Source organism: Rana temporaria, chromosome 2 (assembly GCF_905171775.1).
Source record: "Rana temporaria chromosome 2, aRanTem1.1, whole genome shotgun sequence".
Taxonomy (NCBI): domain Eukaryota; kingdom Metazoa; phylum Chordata; class Amphibia; order Anura; family Ranidae; genus Rana; species Rana temporaria.
Genome location: NC_053490.1, coordinates 494,899,269 through 494,919,053, shown reverse-complemented (window position 1 = coordinate 494,919,053; position 19,785 = coordinate 494,899,269).

Genomic DNA, 19,785 nt, shown 5'->3' with positions numbered 1-19,785 from the left:
CCTGGAGGAATTATACTATATGCTCACATATAGCACCTTTAAGGTAAGGGAACTATGAGACCTGTGTGGATATCTAGATGCACAATAGCTGTCAGAGTGAAGAAGTCATCCACTCGAAACATCATCACAATATATTCTATATAGACTGATCTGTTTCATTCATTTTTTGTCCATTACTTTGCACTGAGATGCACCTTGGTGATTAGAGCTTCATTCATTGAACCTCTTTGAATTTGGACTCACTGCTACTCATCACTAGTGTAGCATTTTCATTTGCTTGTGTTTATCACTATTATCACACATTTACCTTTGTTGTGTGTCGTATCACTTATTTGAAGCGCTTATCATTTACTTTTTTCATTTATTCTTTGTGTATTGTGAACACTTTAGATATAGCTGCCTCAGATTCACTGATATTTATTCTAGTTTTTTCATCTGTATACTCACAGTAGTGCAATAGATTTCTTTATATATTATTCACTGCCCATTCTATCATACCTATGCCTCCATTTCTGCCCCCCTCCCCCCATTCTATCATACCTATGCCTCCATTTCTCCCCCCCCCCCCATTCTATCATACCTATGCCTCCAATTCTGCCCCCCCCCCCCATCTATCATACCATATGATAGATGGGGGAGGGGGAGTGGAATTGGAGGCATATGTATAATAGAATGGGGGAGGGGGGCAGAATTGGAGGCATAGGTATGATAGAATGGGGGAAGGGAGCAGAATTGGAGGCATTGGTATGATAGAATGGGGGGAGGGGGGCAGAATTGGAGGCATAGGTACAATGGTGAGGGGAGGTGGGAAGACAAGGTGTGCTGGGGGGTCTTTAAAAGCACAAGTTTGCTGGGGGGGCATTGGAGGCAGAGACATACTGGGAAGAGATATTATATGTTTAGAGGTGTGCTAATGGGAGGCATTGGAGGAGGCGTTGAAGGTAGAGGAGTACTGCGTTGGAAGTGGAGGCGTACTGGGGGAGGTGTTGGAGGTGGAGGCGTACTGGTTGTTGTTGTTATTTATTTTGGTAAATTCTGAATAAAACATTTAATAGTGTTGTTATTTCATAAGATCATTTAAAAGGGGGTGTTTAGGGGCGGGGCAAGGTAGGGTTTGGGTGGGGCAACAGGTGGCGAGTAACTCTTAGGCCGGGTACACACGAGCAAACATGTACGATGAAACCGGTCCGTCGGACCGTTTTCACCGTACATGCCTGCCAGAGGGCTTCTGTACGATGGTTGTACTAACCATCGTACAGAAGTCCGCGCGTAAACAATACGGAGTCCGTGCACTTTTTTCACAGCCCGAGCCAATCCTTCACTAAGCGGTGATGCCCAGCTCGAGTCACTGTCAGGGTCAGGCGAACCTTAGTAATACTTTATGTTACTGGCCGCTTCCTGTATATGAATTCATCAGGTAGTGTGCGGGTATTCCGTCACTTCCTCAATGCCGCAATGTCTCCTGGGAGCTTTTGTCATTGTTCCCAGGAGACATTGCGAAGGTCTGACGCGAGTTATCGCGGGATTTAGAAAGAACTTCTTTCGAAATCCCGTGATAACTTGCGGGAGGTGGGAACAATGACAAACGCTCCCAGGAGACATTGCGGCATCGAGGAAGTGACGGAATACCCACACACTACCCGATGAATCCATATACAGGAAGCGGCCAGTAACATAAAGGATTACTAAGGTACAGTGGATCGAAAAAAAAAAAACATGCAGTTTAGTAATTATGCATATGAGGGTATTATTTTTTTTTTTTGGTGGGGGAGTGGATCTTGGGTGGGAGTTCCCACACTTTTTTCCCCAGGACTTGACCCCTGATATAAATGACCATGGTTTGAAAATGCGATGTTCGAAAACTCATATAAGTGTAATGGTCAGGTGTCCACTAACGTTTGGCCATATAGAGTGTTACTAGTGTGAATTGTTTTAAAGTCAAGAAAGCACAGTGTGGGTTTCCCTTTAAAAAAAAAACTGCAGAGAAATGCTTTAACACTTGTATAGGATGCTAAGTAAATTTAGTTGTTTGCTTGCTCTGAGATCATTTGCTTTGGTCTGTGGGTCATGGTTTCACAGGTAGGAAGTTTGATTGTTTCCTCCTGCCTCTGAGAGAAGCTTCAAGAGCTTAGGACGAGGAATTCAAATGACTGGCCTGAATATATACTATGCCCTGGCCAATCCCTGGAGAGGTGTGCCCAGGTGGTCTAGGAGGGTGGTAAATAGGCTGAAGCAGGCTGTCTCTTCCTGCTGGACAGATGAACCGTGGGCTTCAGGGGGCTGCTTGCCCCGAGGCATCCCTGGACTGACTGCCGCATTTTTCTATCAACGGCTCAAGCCTTGGGAGGTGTCTGCTCTGAGACTAATGAGTAGAGACTTTAACTGTTCTGCAAACCTCAATCTCTCGGTCCCTAGTCATGAGGATTTACATCTCCTGGAGCTATCTCATGGTCGCCAGTTGTGAGAGCTTAACTGTTCTATCTTTACTGAGAGAAGCAGGGCTGTCTTAATGAGATGGCACACCTGGGCACTGCCCAGGGGCCCCAACTGCATGTGGGGCCCCTGCACTTTCCCCAAAGCAGCTGGTCCTTGAGCCCACGCTGCCCCAAAAATAGCATACTAGCTCATTATGGATTACTTACCTGAGATCGAAACCCCCGCATCCTCGCACACTGCTCCGGCGGCTGACATCTCTCCTGGGGTTACTTCCGGGTATCGCGGCTCCGGCGCTGTGACTGGCCGGAGCCGTGATGACGCATTACCTGCACTGTCTCCATTGTAGGGGCCCCAGAGCATTACTTTGCCATGGGGCCCATGATGCTATTAAGACGGCCCTGGAGAGAAGGGGTTCCTCTGTAAAAGCATTTTAGAGTATCCAATGCTCCTTACCCCTCTCCTGTTGAATTTCTTCAAGCAGTAAACCTTTAAAAGACATCCCCCAGTCTGTTTAATGGAGCTGGAACAATCAAACTTGTGTCTGTGTGAATGGGGGCCTCTGCACTTTTGGGAAAGAACCAGTTAAAACAGCGGCTCCTACAGGGGTAGCGCTATACATTTATTATACAACTGTCATCGGTTCCGCAGAATCAATGGTTAATCAGGAGTGCATTTTATTCTGTAATGTGTGCACACAGCTCCAGGTGGGTGTATATTCCTCTTCTAAGCAACAGATGTTTGAATGAGTGTACCCCAGTGCCACGGGAAGCTGTGACAATCAGCTCTTTAATTAGAAGGGACAGACAATGTCAGCTTCCTAGGAGAAGCAGATGCCACTTGCTTTTGTCAGAGGCATTCTCAGGGGTCTTTTTACCAGGTATTCAAAGTATGGCTTACAATCTGCCTACATCCAAAGAAACTATAAAGAAAGTCAGAAGATTCTCTTAGAATTTTTGTATTAAAATGATAATATTATATACATCCCTATTATTCCATGACTTTGCTCTTAAATTCCTCTTTACTCCCGATCTTTCAGTTTTACATTATACATATTTCTTTAGTTAATCTGCAGGGGTTCTAACTCATGTAGCGCTACCCCCTCAGGAGCCGCTGGTTAGATTTGGGATCTACTCTCACTAATTTATCCACCCCCTTTAAGTGGCTCGAACCCGCCCTTGGCACACCAAGCAAATTGCAAATATATTGCGAATCCCACGTGTAGCTATGGGACCCCAATAATACACAAATAAAATATCTAAAGTGACATGCAGTATTGTTGTTACCTTTCATTGATTGCAGACTTCGGGAGCAAACACACCTCACAATAAATGCAGTTAAACCATGAATAACTTTACTTGGCATGTAAGGATAAAAGAACAAACAATGATTTACACACACAAATATAGATATATATATACTGTATATATATATATATATATATATATATATATATCTGCCAAGGGCCCTTTGCGAGAGTCAATAAAACAACAAAAGGAATGTTAACAGTATAAAATCTATAATCAACTCTAAATGATCTATGCTCGCGAGCTCCCCTAGTGGGCAGTCTATTGGAGTGCATTTGCTAACAAATCTCAATCAGGCCTAGCCTGCTCAAATCCAGAAAGTTCCTCAGCGACAAAGTCTATTTGTAGGCTCGTTGGTGCACTTTTTAATATATTTGTAATCCACAGGGGTCCTTAAGCTCAGTCTAAGGTATGATCAACACAGGTTTAATGTACCGATCTTCCAGTCAGCATCAGTCAACGCGGCCAGCGTGACTGTCAGATATTCCTTAACAGATCAATAAACAGTGGCCCATATTCTCTCTAAATGTCCGCGGGCGGCGCGTAAGGCATTTACACTCCGCCGCCCCAAACTACAGGAGCAAGTGCTGTATTCCCCAAACACTTGCTCCGTAGTTTGAGGCGGCGGAGTGTAAATGGCCAGGCGTAGCCACGCGTATCTTCAAGGGGGCGGCTTCTATTCAAATTAAGCACCCCCCAGATTCTAAGTAACTGCGCATGCGCCGGGCTTAAAAAAGCCCAGTGCGCATGCTCCAGTTCTCGGCGGAAAACGTCAATGACGCCGACGTTTGCGTCATTGACGTAAAGTCGTATTCAAGAACGACTTAGGGAAACGACGTAGCCGACGTAAAAACACGACGCGGACCCGACGCTATCCGTAACATGGCCTACGTGGGAAATGCGGAAACTTACTCCTCATATAGCAGGAGTAAGTTTCCGCTTACGCAAACGACGCTAGCGACGGGTACACGACGTGAAATCGTTCGGGAATCGGCGTAGCAGGCTCATTTGCATAAACAAATGAGACCTTCACGTAAATGCCATCTAGCGGCGGGCGGCGTAATTACATTTAAGATCCGACAGTGTAAGTGACTTACACATGGCGGATCTTAAGTGTATCTATGCGAAAATGATTCTAAGAATCAATCGCATAGATACACGGGCCAAAAAAGAGAGAAACGATGGAGTATCCTGAGATACTCCATCGTAACTTCTCTCAGAATATGGCCCAGTATGCCTTTCTGAGATGTGAGGCGCTGTAAGTCACAAAGCTATGGGGTATGGAAACTTGGGCAAGTGCCCTCTCACCCGAACAGGCCTAGTCCGCCTGAGCTTCTTGCTGAAGATAAATTGTTCAGCGGCACGCCACAGCACAAGATCACCGGTGTCCTGCTTTCCGCATGCGCAATGGTCAGTCAGTCAGTCTGTCCGATCTCCTGGAACACGAGCTGGATACACTTGATCTTGTCTCCTCTGGATGATTGGTCTCCCGGTGTATCCCGGCCCAGGCTTCTGGCCTAAAAGCTCAGCTGTGATGCTCTACACAGCTCCGCAGAGGGAGAGATGCAGGTCCCAAGAGAGCGAGTTCGGCTCCACCCAGTCTTAAAATAACCTCCCCCATAAGTCTGTGCGGAGGTGTCATGTGCTCCAAGAAGACAAGGCATTGTGGGAACTGTAGTCTATTTGTACTAATTGTCAATGGAGTCCGTTTCTCCAGGTACCTCTAGTCCCACAATGCATTGGTTTCTTTAGAAAGAGATAAACAAACAAATATATATTACAGGTAACTGGAACCCCCGGGGAGAAATTTAGGTATGCAAGATTACCACAAGTCTTTGACAATTTGACAATATGACGCTACACTAAAATATAATGTACTAATATAAAACAGGAGCTGCTGGGTTTTTTTTTGGGCCTACAGGTTACCTCAACATTTGTCGTCTAGGGGAAGAAAGTCTGAAAGAAATCCAATGTCCACACAAGATGTAAAGCCTCTAATGCCTTGTTTCCACTGCACGGATCGGTTCGGGTCAGAAAGAATGGAGCATTTCCACTGCAAATAGGACCATCCGGGACCATGCAAGGTTTAGAAAAAAAGCCTAGCACGTCCACCAATCAGTGAGATGTATTTGTAGGTCCGCCCTAATGGAACCGTTCCATTCTCTATGGCCCCACATCTGAAGCAGGACCCAGAATGGTCCGGTACGGTTCGCTTTTATGGCACGCTTTCATAATGGAAACACCCAAAAAAGCGTACCGAACCGAACCGTACCGAACCGATCCGCTCAGTGGAAACGAGGCATAACTGTCAGGTTTTATTATTTTGCTCAAAACTTGTGAAGAAGGTAGAAGGATGAATGGGGGAAGGGGAAGGTTCAGGTACCTGGTACAGATCACTGGGGAAAACCCCTAAACTCTAAGGTCATTCATCACTCCCTCCTGAGTGGGTATTGCTCACCCAGATAGACCCCTCTCACCTGGCCTAGCAGCCGGAATGATGCACGAACCAGTTCAATAACAGTCTCTGCCACATACTGATTGGGAACAAATTGAACAGTCCGGAATCCTTTGCCACAGGATGTAACACCCGAACTTCCAGCCGTACAGTTAAAGAGCCTTTAAGCCGACCCGGCAAACTGTAGGACAACTTGAGTTGTGGATCCCTTCTTAATAAGGTCACCAGGCCTATCCTGAGACATAAGCCTTCCGCTTGGTCTCCTCCAGGGCAGGTCCTCCCCTGGTTTCCTTCATTAAGTGTAGCTTCATTCGCTTAGATGGACAGCTTGGGATCCCCCTGGATTCGTAGGCCCCAGTCAGCATAACTGGGCCTACTAATAGAGGTGCAGCCTCGGGTCAACGTGGTCCCGGGGTTGAAAATCACACAACACATACCTCATGCCCCAAAGGACCAAGGACCCCAAAATATGGCGTCTTCCCCTTAAGTATCCCTTCCCGGCATGCACAGCGGGGCACCACTCCCACTGGGCTGTTCCCGAGGAAAGATACTCAATGACCTATGGCTTGCCCTTGTTCCAACACTGGCCTGTGAGGGTATCGCCACCCACAGGCAACAGTGGGAAAATGCTATCAGGCACAGCCACTGCCAGGACAGAGGCTTATTTAGAATGAATCATACAGTCTGAGCCAGATTATCGGCTCAGACACCCACTAAATTTAACATAGCGCCCAGTCATTTGGGAGCAGGGCGTTACATATAAGATGTACTATTTACATTGAAAGAAAAGTGTCATTTTGAATATGTAAGAAGAAAAAACTTGCTCATATTGTACACCTTTCGACAACACGAATTAAAGTGTATTTAAATCCAAGAACAAAAATGAAATCTGTATCAGATTACCAGTCCATAGATGTTGTGGCTTTATTTGTTTTCGGTGTTCAAGCTTTTTTTCACCTCTTTTACATTTGGTGATCCTGCCAGTAACACACTAGGATGACAACACTCACTGTACTGTATTTATGAAGGATCAGTGTTGTCACCCTAGAACACAAAGTGTATTCACTCCTCAACCTTACAACATGGGCATAGAAGATAAGAACAGAAAAGCGCCTCTAGGTAAAAATTTTAATAATGGTACAATAAAAGTATCCAACACTTACATATCAGTAAGTACAGATGTGCTCCTAGGGAATCAGCATCTCGTGGTGATTTTTCCAGTGTCTGAAAGCGTGTCCAGAGTTGTCTCACAATCCGGGCTATGAGAGCCACAAGGTGCCAGAGGGGAAGCCGGCTATTTCCTTTGGTGGAGATGGTGAACGTTTGCTCTTGGACCGGCGTCTAACGTCAGCAAAATCAGAGGTGACACCCTTCTGATTCCGCTGACGTCACACGCCGGTCCAAGGCTAGTGTGCCATTATGGTGAGCGAATAAGCATAAACTAGTGGTTGGGCTGGAAGGTATAGTGGGAAGAGAGGGAACTGATCACAGACCATTCTGGAAAGAAGAGGAAGATGAATGGTGGCTGAACATGGACTTGAGGAGGAGTAACGGTGAAGCAGAGGCAAAATGGCACTGGTTGCGGACTAGCGAGCCAATTGGGGGGCAGAGTGGAAACTGATCTTGGCAGGGTGTGGAGGGAGAAGGGACTGCTAACCACAGAACAATGGAGGAGGCAGAGAAAGCACAGGTGTGAGAGAGAAGGCTGAAAAAGATTAGAGCCGAGTGTGAGCTAATTAAGGAGAGGCGAGAATACAGAGATCAGATCATTATAAAGGCCCGTACACACAATCGGATATTCCGACAACAATTGTCCGACGGACGTGTTTTGTCGGATAATCTGAACGTCTGTATGCTCCATCGGACAATTGTTGTCAGAATTTCCGACAAAAAATGTTGGCTGTGCATGCTCTCAAATTGTGCGAAAACAAATGTGTTACGTCGGATCATCCGATTGTGTGTACACAAATCCGTCGGACTAAAATCCAAAGTACAACACGCATGCTCGGAAGCAATGCTAACCATAAGACAACAATAGCAGAAGTTGCCCAAAGGGTGGCGCTAAAGAGCTGAAAAACCATGTATTACATCTATTACGTCACTACGTTAGTGTTTATTGGCTGAAAATGTTCTGCCTGTGTGTATGCATAACAAGTTCACGGACCACGTATTTGTCTGATGGAAGTCCGATCGTGTGTACAAGGCTTAAGAATGGAGCATAAGCAGACCATGCGATGATTATGAACAGGGGTAGTGAAAGAGAAACAGCAGGAATGAGTGGGGCCGAGTATGGCTGGAGATAAAAAAATAAAACGATTGTGACTGGGGAGGAGGAAGGTGTAGACCAAGGGCCAGATTCTCAAAAGAGATACGCCGGCGTATCGCCTGATACGCCGTCGTATCTCTGAGTCCGCCCGTCGTATTTATGCGCCTGATTCATAGAATCAGTTACGCATAAATAACCATTAGATCCGACAGGCGTAAGGCTCTTACGCTGTCGGATCTTAAATGCAATTTTTTTTTTCGCCGCTAGGTGTCGCCGACGTCGTTTTCCCGATCGAGTATGCAAATTAGCAAAATATGCGAATTCCCGAATGTACGCCCGACCGACGCAGTGAAGTTACGACGTTTACGTAAGATTTGCGACGTGTAAAGTTGCCCCTGGGTATATGAGGCGCAGTCAACGCGGGAACGTGCCTAATTTAAATGATCCACGCCCCCTACCCGGATCATTTGAATTAGGCGGGCTTGTGCCGGAGGATTTACTCTACGCCGCCGCAACTTTACAGGCAAGTGCTTTGTGAATCAAGCACTTGCCCGTAAAACTTGCGGCGGCGTAACGTAAATGAGATAGGTTACGCCGCCGCAAAGATGTGGCGATCTACAAGAATCTGGCCACAAATATTCATGGACAATAGGGCAGGGAAAGAAGGTTTAACTGGGAGGAATGCCCAAGAGGAATTGATGGGTGAAAAAAAAGGTAGAGCGGGAGATATCATTTGGCCATAGCACCTCTTCTGCAGCTGCGGTGCCCCCCTTGTCTCCACCTCCACCTTGTTTCAGTGGTCGGCAACAAAGAGGAGGAAAAACACTTCTCACAGGTCCTGCACCTCTCTGTGCAGCTGCAGCACCCCTTTGGTTCTGCCTCCCCTGTTCTCAGCTTTCAGTTGACCTCATCCCTCCACTGGTCTTCCAGACCACGCACTTTCTGCTTTCCAGCTTTGCCCCCCACCCAAGGGTGCAATGTGATGTAACAGAAGGTGAGGGACTCTTGGCTTCTGATGTTGGGGGGGGCTCTTGACATCTGATGTAAGAGGAGGTAAGGTGCTCTGGACATCTAGTCCCACAGATACAACCGGCTCTTTGAGGACAATTATGATACTGATGTGGTCCACGATGAAATGAAGAATTAGCCCACCCATAATTACACTATAAGTATGGGTTGGATTGATCATTTAATGTGTATTCAGATTTACACATTCAGTAAGCTAGAATTCATTTTTTCTAGGATAATTTCCAAGCTTGGCAGTAATAGCAGAACAAACCTGCCAGGAGCATTTTTTTTGTCATCCATATACCTTTCTACCTTATTATTTTTAGACAATATCCTTTTAATTACAGCGATAGTGCTATATTTCCTGGGCTGAAGGACCTGCTAAAATGATACAGAATATTTATAATTCATGAATGGAATATTAAACTGACGTTGTGCCCATTCCTCATCAATAATATGGTTACTATGTGACCACAATTCAGTGCCAAGGGAAACAAAACAAATACATGCAATTAAACAAGAGCTCATGAAACAAGGCAGTGTAGGGGGAAATGATTGTGGATAAGGAGGAGGAAGGTGGAGAGGGAAGTGTTTTTAACTTGGAGAGAACACCCCGGAGGAACTGATAGGTGAGAAGAGAAATGGTAGAGTGGGAGTTTATCGAAGAAGCCATTTAAAAACTGATGTGTGAAGCTGTGGTACATGTGTTTGCACCAGTCATGACACAATCCGACAAAGGGTGGGACTTACCAAATGGGTGGGGCTTAGTGGTGAGGGGATGGGCTGGACTCCTGCTAAGTAATGAAATATCTGGTGGCAATTAATTTATGCAGGAACGGTATACCAAGACCACAGAAGGGAGGACCGCAGATTCCCACCATTGAGAGTGAAAGTACAATACCTGAGACACTATGTAGTGGTAAGATAACAGCAAAGGGCCTTATAACTGAAATGCCATACATAGAACAAGATATGGGAGAGTGTATAGTGCTGAATGCAGCAGAAAGCCCATATTTCCCACAAGGCCACTGAGGCCAGGCCTTGGGGTGGCAGGGCTCCAAGGGGCGGCAGTGGCATGGAGTCCCCCGACGCCCGGAACAAACAGTTAAGAGCGGTTAGTTATGGGGGAATCCGCTCGCTCGTTAACAAGTGATTGCGGCGATGTCGCCGAAATCACTTGTAAAATATGTGCTCCCCCCCCCCCACATACCTCTCTCTGCTGGCTCTGTTTTCGGGACTCCGTCCTCCCCCCGGCCACGAGTCTGTCTCCTGTCCCTGCTGCCGGTGTACACAGTGAGAGGGGAGAGCTGTGCTCTTACCATCTCAGCTGTGACAGGAGTTCTAGCACAGTGCTAGGACTCCTGTTTTGGAGGTGACAGGGTCAATAAAGAGAACATGTCACCTCCAATTGCTATCACACAGGAAATTGTTTTCTCCTGTGTGATAGCAAAAAAGTTAAGTGAATTTTTTTTAATGAAAAAAAAAATAATTAATTCAGCTTCTAACTTCAGCTTGTTCAATTAAAGTGGTTGTAAACCCTAACATTTATCCAGTGAAGTGACTCGCCTCAGGTGATACACAGAGTTGAAACAAACCCTCCTACAAAAGTTGTACCTGTTTGTTAACAGCAGTAGCATTACTGGGCCCCCACCTGGGTGACAGCCGCCAGAGGGTGACATTGGAATCTTTTCAGCTGCAAGCGATGTGCGGGCTGAGTGGGGGAGGAGGGAGTGAGGCAGAGGTGCCCAGGGTCCAACATGCTCACTGTATACCGGACTATAGCAGCCTCCTCCTCGGCTCTGACGTTTCAAGTACACATGCTGGGAGGAATAGGGACACCGCGCTATAGCACCTGCCCGGGGACAAGGTGCAGTGAATATAAAAAGTCTACACACAACTGTTAAAATGTCAGGTTTCTGTGATGTAAAAAAAATGAGACAAAGTTAAATCATTTCAGAAATTTTAAATGTGACCTGTAAACTGTACTACTCAATTCAAAAACAAACTGAAATCGTTTGGGGGGGGGGGGATAAAAAATAATATTATAATAATGTGGTTGCATAAGTGTGCACACCCTCTTATAACTGGGGATGTACAGTAGCTGTGTTCAGAATTAAGCAACCGCATTCAAACTCATGTTAAATAGGAGTCATCATTTGAAGTGCCTCCAAATAAAAAGTTCAGCTCTTCTAGTAGGTCTTTCCTGACATTTTCTTAGTTGCATCCTACAGCAAAAAACATGGTCCACAGAGAGCTTCCAAAGCATCAGAGGGATCTCATTATTAAAAGGTATCAGTCAGGAGAAGGGTACATAAGAATTTCCAAGGCATTAGATATACCATGGAACATAGTGAAGAAAGTCATCATCAAGTGGAGAAAATATGGCACATAGGTGACATTACCAAGAACTGGACGTCCCTTCAAAATTGGGCTGCCAAGAGGCCTACAGCAACATTAAAGAAGCTGCAGGAATATCTGGCAAGTACTGGCTGTGTGGTACAAGTGACAAAAAACTCCCGTATTGTTCATATGTCTGGACTATGGGGTATGACAGAAGACAGAAGAAAAAGAAAAAACATCCAAGCCCGGTTTGCATGGAAAGCTGTCCTTGTAAATTCAGAAGGCTTCTGTGTTTACAAGTGACAGTGGTGAGCGGGGAGCAGGGGGCAAGAGCTGGAGGTGACAAATCTCCGTTCCACCACGTCTTGGCTGAACAAAAGCCCTGGGTGCGAGGGCCACATGAAACTTTGATAAAAAATTGGATGACGAAGAGTTACCTTAAACTTAACGGCTCAAAAACAGAACTTCTCCTGTTTCATGCCAACCGAAAGAGAACTCCCGCACCAACATGGACACCGTCACCCATTCTGGGACAAATCATCACCCCTAGCACCAAAGTCAAAAGTCTCGGAGTAATTTTTGACACCAACATGACAATGGATGCACAAAAAGGGTCAGTAGTCAGCGGATCCCACCATCTGCTGCGCCTACTACGTAGACTCGTTCCCTTTATCCCGAAAGAAGACATAGCAGTCGTGGTGGGAACAATTATCAACTCCAGACTCGACTATGCAAATGCCCTTTACCTCGGACTCCCCAAATACCAAATCTCTCGTCTGCAAGTCATTCAAAATACGGCCGCTCGACTCGTGACTGGGAAAAAAACATGGGAATCAATCTCACCTTCATTGGTTGCCAGTAAAAGACAGAATTACTTTTAAGGCACTCTGTCTGACGCATAAGTGTGTTCAAGGAAATGCCCCCAATATCTATGTGAAAAATTAAAAAGTCACAACCCCAATCGTGTTCTCCGATCCACTGACCAAAATCTACTCCAGATACCCAAAGCCAGATACAAGTCCAAAGGAGAACGAAGATTTTCAGTCCAAGGACCTAGACTATGAAACACTCTAACAACCAGCATCCGAATGGAGGTGAATCACCTGGCCTTCAGAAAAAAACTCAAAACCCATCTTTTCTGAAGGCAAATGGACAGTAGGGAACGGATACTAAGCGCCCAGAGGCGATTCAGTTCGCATGTGTTGCGCTATATAAGTTTCTCACTCACTCACTCACTCAAATGGTCCGGCAGGCCAGATTCAGCCCACAGGGTTTGTGTTTGACATATGTGTGTTATTTGTTCAACCAAAAGTTACAACTTTCATTATTAACCACAGAGGGAAGAACTAAGACTCATGACCTGAAAGCAAACCTAAAATCTAAACTAAACTACAGCCCACATATGCTGGCAAGCATTGGAGGAGAGACAGGTTCTAATTATGGAGAGATCAGGGGTATATTAGCCATTAGACTCCTGATGCCTCTTCTACCACCAACCTATATAGCTCAGGATATGGAGTCTTTGATCTGCATGTTACCCACCTACTGCATGACTATTTTAAAGTCTTGAACCCAGGAGTGCTTAAAGCTAAGCCCTTGTGAGTTCATTAAAGCGGTGGTTCCCCTAAAAATAAACTTTTGACATTGCATTTGCTACATTAATTACAATTAGAATCGGCTGGTTTTATTGAAAAAATACCTCCGTACGTAGCGTTTGCTATATTCGTTCCCACCGCCACTTCCGGGTACGATGCTGGCGGTGGGCGTTCCTAATTGATGGACAGGCATCCGACCGACGCATCCATCGCGTCACGAGATGCCGAAAGAAGCCGAACGTTGGTGCGGCTCTATACGGCGCATGCGCACCGACGTTCGGCTTCTTTCGGCATCTCGTGACACGATGGATGCGTCGGTCGGATGCCTGTCCATCAATTAGGAACGCCCACCGCCAGCATCGTACCCGGAAGTGGCGGTGGGAACGAATATAGCAAACGCTACGTACGGAGGTATTTTTTCAATAAAACCAGCCGATTCTAATTGTAATTAATGTAGCAAATGCAATGTCAAAAGTTTATTTATAGGGGAACCACCCCTTTAAATACAACGAAGATCAGTGAACGAGAGTTCTCCACTGCTCTCTATCCTGAATCACTGTGCCATGGATCCAGGATTACACGCAAGCCTGATGAGTCTGATACTCTTGAGATAGCACTACAAAACAACACAGCATCCTACATTAACATGTTGAAAGATGTCTAGGGACCTTTTGGCAAATGCATACAGTCCAGGTATGTACTGAAATAACAGGTCCCCTTTAAAACAATATTTTCCTCTCACGCTTTCCCTCTCAGTATTTTCCATTTCTGCATTTTCTCTTGGAAACAGATTTCCATTTGGATGTATCTGTGACCAAAGCACTCTTCTGTGACAAGGGAATTTAATTACAAGCAGGGCATTAATGTAGCACGCCACTTAAGTGGGATCTATCTGTGTTATTGGTATAGCCGTCATTAATGGCAATTGACCTAATTGCTGATGAATAATAGATAAAGGTCAGTACTTGTGTGACGTTTTTTGTCTAGAATGTCACTCAAACGTAGTAAACCAGAGTGTGAAGAAGATGTGCTGCCAACTGCAATACAAAAAACATACAGCAGATCCAATTAACACAGAAAGAGACTTGGTATACTACCAACAGAACAGCTGTTAAAATCACAGAAGAAATAAAAATAAATTCAGACTGTGCAGAAGAGATTCAAATGATTACTATAAGGTTTATTACAGCATTGTGCTCCAGGCAAGAGTCATAATATAAGGATCTTTATTGTACCATATACACCACTACATATCCAGCTATGTATATATTGTATTTTACTCTGTTTTCTGCAAACAGTTTCAATGTGTGAAGTTAAGCTCCAATCCTCTTCTGGAAATCATTGTAATGGTACATACCTATCTAAATATAGCATGGCCCCCTTGAGGACTGCTTGGATTTACCTGTTCTTCTACATGGCCATGACCCTGTGAACATTTAAACCCACCTGAGACTCTGGGTTCCAACATCTTTTACAGCACCTTTAACCACTTAAAGCGGGAGTTCACCCATTTATAAAAAAAAAAAATTTCTCCCCTTAGCTTCCTGCTCGTTCGGTCTAGGGGAATCGGCTATTTGTATTAAAATATGAGCAGTACTTACCCGTTTTCGAGCTGCATCTTCTTCCGTCGCTTCCGAGTATGGGTCTTCGGGAGCGGGCGTTCCTTCTTGATTGACAGGCTTCCGAGAGGCTTCCGACGGTCGCATCCATCGCGTCACTCGTAGCCGAAAGAAGCCGAACGTCGGTGCGGCTCTATACTGCGCCTGCGCACCGACGTTCGGCTTCTTTCGGAAAATCGTGACGCGATGGATGCGACCGTCGGAAGCCTCTCGGAAGACTGTCAATCAAGAAGGAACGCCCATTCCCGAAGCCCATACCCGGAAGCGACGGAGAGGATGCATCTCGTAAACGGGTAAGTACTGCACATATTTTAAAATAAATAGCCGATTCCCCTAGTAAAAACGAGCAGGAATCTAAGGGGGAAAAGTGCCCTCTAAGGGTGAACCCCCGCTTTAAGCCCCGGACCTTTAGGCAGCTAAATGCCCAGGCCAGGTTTTGCGATTCGGCACTGCGTCGCTTTAACAGACAATTGAGCGGTCGTGCGACGTGGCTCCCAAACAAAATTGGCGTCCTTTTTTCCCCATAAATAGAGCTTTCTTTTGGTGGTATTTGATCACCTCTGCGGTTTTTATTTTTTGCGCTAAAAACAAAAATAATGCGACAATTTTGAAAAAAATGCTATATTTTTTACTTTTTGTTATAATAAATATCCCCCAAAAACATATATATAAAATTTTTTTTTCCTCAGTTTAGGCCAATACGTATTCTTCTACCTATTTTTGGTAAAAAAATCGCAATAAGTGTTTATCGATTGGTTTGCGCAAAATTTATAGCGTTTACAAAATAGGAGATAGTTTTATTGCATTTTTTTTTTTTTTTTTTTTTTACTACTAATGGCGGCGATCAGCGATTTTTTTCGTGACTGCGACATTATGGCGGACACTTCGGACAATTTTGACACATTTTTGGGACCATTGTCATTTTCACAGCAAAAAATGCATTTAAATTGCATTGTTTATTGTGAAAATGACAGTTGCAGTTTGGGAGTTAACCACAGGGGGCGCTGTAGGAGTTAGGGTTCACCTAGTGTGTGTTTACAACTGTAGGGGGGTGTGGCTGTAGGACTGACGTCATCGATCGATTCTCCCTTATATAAGGGATCACTCGATCGATACGCCGCCACAGTGAAGCACGGGGAAGCCGTGTTTACACACGGCTCTCCCCGTTCTTCAGCTCCGGGGAGCGGTCGCGAAGGAGTAGGTATAAATAAATAGCCGCGCCGTCGTCCCGGATCGCTCCCCGGGGGAACCCGACCGCATGTAGCGGGGGGGGGGTCCCGATCGGACCTCCGACCCGCGGAAAGGCAAGGACGTACCTGTACGCCCATTTGCCTGTACGTGCCATTCTGTGAACGTACATATACATGCGGCGGTCGGGAAGGGGTTAAATGACACATCACACAAGTCAAATATGTTGATATTATGTCCAATTTTACTGGTGTAAGCAGTGTGGTATTTACATACAAAGGAGGGTAATTGGTTACCCAAGTTCTGGATAAAAGGCAAGACTCAGGAGAAGAATTCCCCTAAAAGACAGCTTAGAAACAGTTCAACAACACAAGAGCACAATATACATAAAAGTACAATGAACTACCATCTAATGACCTGTAAGGACAGGAATGGGTTAACTATTTAAGGCAGTTAGTTACACATTACAGGGGAATCCCAACCTATATATCCTAATGAGAGATCACACAGAATATGGGTAGAATAGGGCCCTTTAACTGGTAACAATAGCAATGTCCAAAATGCTGACCTGATAGTCTTCACTGGCAGTTGGAGCTCATTAGATTATATCCAATAAGGCACAGTGATGTGATAGCAATATAAATGGCTGGAACAGGCTAGTGATACTCCTTGAAGTGGTTTTAGGCAAAGATGTCTATGTTCAGTGTTCAAATAGAAGCACAGTAAAGTGCGTCCCAAGGTAAAGGTGTATGTACACAGTGTTCAAATCAAGTGACCAGGGAAGGATTGCATAAGATGGGCAATTGTAATTTGGGGGGGGGGGGGACTGGGGGTATTGGGGGCCTACACCTTGGCACAGCAGGATCCCAAATGGGGTGTTGGGGGAGTTGGCTCCGGATTTCCCTTAGACCCGAGCCCTTTTCTACAGGGTATTACTACCACACATCTGCTTGATCCTTAAAGTACCATTCACGGAATGTTATACAGGCAGCCCTCTTCTTGATTTACCTTTTTGATATTGTTTATTATTCTTTATATTGTAATTTTATGTTATCTTCACAAAATGGTATGATTGACCCCTAGGGGTGTTTGATGCTTTTGATGCTTATCTATTTGTTGTAACCGTATTTAAAATCTCAATAAAAATGTATTGAAAGTAAAAAAGATGGGCAATTGCCCTCTCACCAACAACCTGACTGACCCCCGGGCCACTGGTTGGGCACCCCTGGCTTAAAACCACCTAAGAATAATGCAGATTATTTTTTTTGAGAAAGCTACCAAAAGTTAACATAGACACTGCAAATTTTTGCATGCTGAGCCAATTCCTGGTTTGTACGAATCAGATTGCCTGAACCAAAAAGGTGTTGTGTTGGTTCAGACGATCTGATTCATATAAACCAGGAATTGGCTCAGCTTGCAAAAGTTTGCAGTGGATGTAGCAACAATGATTCCTAAAACCAGGGCTTTTTTTCAGGGGGAACTTGGGGGAACTCAGTTCCACCACCTCTGGCTCAGACCCTTTGTTGCCTGCTTACCAAAATCACTTGTAAACACAGAAGTCTGGTTTCTGTGTTTACAAGTGACAGCTTTGTAACCCCCTGAACTCTGCACTCTGTATGTAATGCAATTCTGGTATTTAATGCCCCTTTAAGACCCTTCCACTGTTTGTGAAATCTGAACGGGTCGTGGTTGAGTTCCTGCACCTATTTTCTGAGGAAAAAAGCTCTGCCTAAAACCACCCATCCTCTGCAGCAAGAGCAATAATGCCTAGTACACACGAGAGGATCGATCCGCGGAAACGGTCCGGAGGTCCGTTTCCGCAGATAAATCCTCCGGCGTGTCGCGCCGTCGCCGCGATGATGACGCGGTGACGTGCGCGACGCTGTGATATAAGGACTTCCACGCATGCGTCGAATCATTACGACGCATGCGAGGGATGGATTCGGACGGATTGATCCGGTGAGTCTGTACAGACCAGCGGATCAATCCGTTGGACTGGATTCCAGCGGATCGATTTCTTAGCATGTTAAGAAATTTTGATCCGCTGGAAATCCATCCCCGGGGAAAAAAATCAGCGGAAAAATATCCGCTGGATCGTACACACCAGGGGATCTATCCGCTGAAACCGGTCCGCGGATCAATTTCAGCGGATAGATCCTCTCGTGTGTACGGGGCCTAAGACTCCAAAAAATGCAGAAGCACGGTCAGCAACTTGCCCCACCAAAAAAAGACATTGGGAGAAATAGCCTACACGTAACTGAACTATCAGTATGAGGGGGACTGATCCTCTAAAATGTTTCCAATATACACATTCAGTAATCTATAATTGATTTTTCTATAATAATTTCCAAGTGTGGCAGTAACAGCAGAGCAAACATCCTTATATCATCCATTAATACTTCCTTGTATCCAGGGCTTTTTTTCAGCAGGAACGCGGGGGAACGCAGTTCCGGCACCTCCTGGACTGACTGTATGTAATGTCAAGGGGTGCTGGGGTGTGCTGCAGGGTATTGATGCTCACTGCTAGTGGATCTATTCTAGCTAGAGGGGATCTATTTTTGCAGGGGGTCTAGTGTTGCTGAAGGAGATCTACTGTTGGGGGAGGGGTCTATTTTTGATGGCTGCCAGAGAGTCTATTAATGCTGACTGTGCAGAGATATGTTCATGCTCTAGGGAGTCTAATATTTTGCTGTGGGTGGTACATTGTTAAGGGGATCTATTGTTGCTGGCTGAAGGGGAAACCAAATTCCATACTAATTACTTAGCACAACAAAATGATACTTGGTTCTGAATTGTCTAAAAGGGGCGGTACTGGAAGGTGGGTAGGGGATGGAACCAAAGAATGGTGCTCGGAGGTGGGTAGAGGCGGAAAAAAACAAGTGAATCGGAAAAGTGGAGTTTCTGCACCTATTGTCTGAGAAAAAAAGCCCTGCTTGTATCCTCCATATATCATTCTACCTTATTATTTTTAGACAATATCCTTTTAATTACAGTGATAGTGCTATATTCCCTGGACTAGAGCAGCGCCAAAATGATGCAGAACATGCATAATTCATGAATGAAATATTAAACTGACATTGTGCCCATTACTCATCAATAATATTGTTACTATGTGACCACAATTCATACAAGTGCCAAGGGATACATTGTTCCATTGACCGAGCTGCTTCAAAAAACAAATGCATTAACGTCAGAGGATACATAGCTTGCACCCAAATTCTCCATCTCTAGTAGGATACAAGAATCGTGTTACAAACAGTTAACTCACTGGTATCGGGTTCCAAAAGCCTTGCATAAAAAGTTCCCAAAGTGCTCACACCTGTGCTGGAGATGCCAATGGTATTACGGGTCGGTACTACATGTTTTCTGAGATTGCCCTGTAATACAAGCGTTTTGTGACAAATCCAAGATATTATCTTCCAATTGTCTGATGTTTGGTTGGAAGGTCACTCTGCTGCCTTTCTCCTCCAGCCGCTACTTATACAGTACGTCTCCTCAATGCCGTGAAAGCCTGCATTCCACTTTGTAATGGTTTGTGGAAAGGTAAGGTCAATGAAATCAGAACCATGGAGGC